The sequence below is a fragment of the Trachymyrmex cornetzi genome, unplaced genomic scaffold (genome assembly GCF_001594075.2).
Source record: "Trachymyrmex cornetzi isolate Tcor2-1 unplaced genomic scaffold, Tcor1.1 scaffold771, whole genome shotgun sequence".
NCBI classification, from domain to species: Eukaryota; Metazoa; Arthropoda; class Insecta; order Hymenoptera; family Formicidae; genus Trachymyrmex; species Trachymyrmex cornetzi.
Genome location: NW_017300104.1, coordinates 77,335 through 78,662, shown reverse-complemented (window position 1 = coordinate 78,662; position 1,328 = coordinate 77,335).

Below are 1,328 nucleotides of genomic sequence, written 5' to 3'. Positions count from 1 at the left end.
TTTGTCTTGCGTTTCTTTAATTGCTAATTCGTATTTTTGTTGCAGGTCGGTCAGAGGTCTGGAGTTTAATTCTTCCCGTGAGGCGGGGGAAATGAATAATTTTTTTAAGTATGTAAACATTATGTATATGAAGTTTAAGGGAAATAAAAAAATTTTCTGCAGTATTTGTTCCGTCATTTTGTATAGTTTCGTAAGAAATAGGTGAGAGAAAAGAGCCCTTTTTAACTGACTTACAGTTATTTTTTTTTATTTTTCAGTGTGTATCCTTGCTCTTCAAGGGCTAATAAGACCCTGGCGAGGAACCGGAGATCGAGTATGCGTATGTCGCGATTTATTTCACGCAGGGCTCTCCTAAGCTCCCTTATCCTTCTTCGGATGAACTGCGCCCTTTTGTGCGTTTCTCGCGAGTTAGGCATCTACAACAGTAGAAGAATTTTTGGGAGTCTCGTTGCGGATATTATCAGTGTCTTTTATATATGATTGATTTTAGCGCGGCTCCGTCTTTATACGAATTTATGAAATGCTAACCGCCTTAGCTTGATTTTGCTACTAACGTCTTACGGTGGTCTCGACTCGCTATTTTTCCCTTCGAAGGTTTAGTAGCGAGATTGAAAAATTAATTAGTCGCGGAGAAATAATGGTGCCCACGGGGACCTGCTGCTCCTTCGTGTCTATTGGCGTTCCGTCAGTCACGTCGTCGTAGGTTTCTCTGCGGCTTTCTAAGTATAGCGAGTACCGGTAGAAGGTGTCCATGCAAATTCCGCAGTCGTTTGCTTTGGTGGTAATGACAGAGGGTCTTCCGCATTCGTTGCAATGGAACCGGAATTTATTTCCACCGATACGAATGTAATGCGAGTATATCGCGGAATAAAGGTTTCGTTTTGGCGTGGGTATCTGGTGTATACACGAGATACACGCTATCTCGAACGTTCCTTCGTTGTAATAGAATATTTCAAATATACAAGTTGCTCTGTCCGCACGGTGTGTATATACTACGGCGGCAGAAGATTGCTGTCGTTCGCGATAGTTGTGGGCGCGTCTACACATCTAAAAATAAAGGAAAAGGGAAAGATTTAATATTTCCTAGCATTGTTGTCCCTCCTGATTTGTCACCTGTTTTTACTGATTTTCGTTTTCCTTTATCTTTTATTACATGAGCTTTAAATCGCGACGGGAGATTTAAATCTTAATGCGCGAGGTTTAAAGCCCGAAATGTGAATTTAAATCCCACCGAGCTTGTCACCAGTTTTTATGTTACGTCCTGAGCGCGAGATTTCGGCGGTCTCGAGACGCGACACGTGTTCGCGGGAACGCGAGCGCGGAGCGGG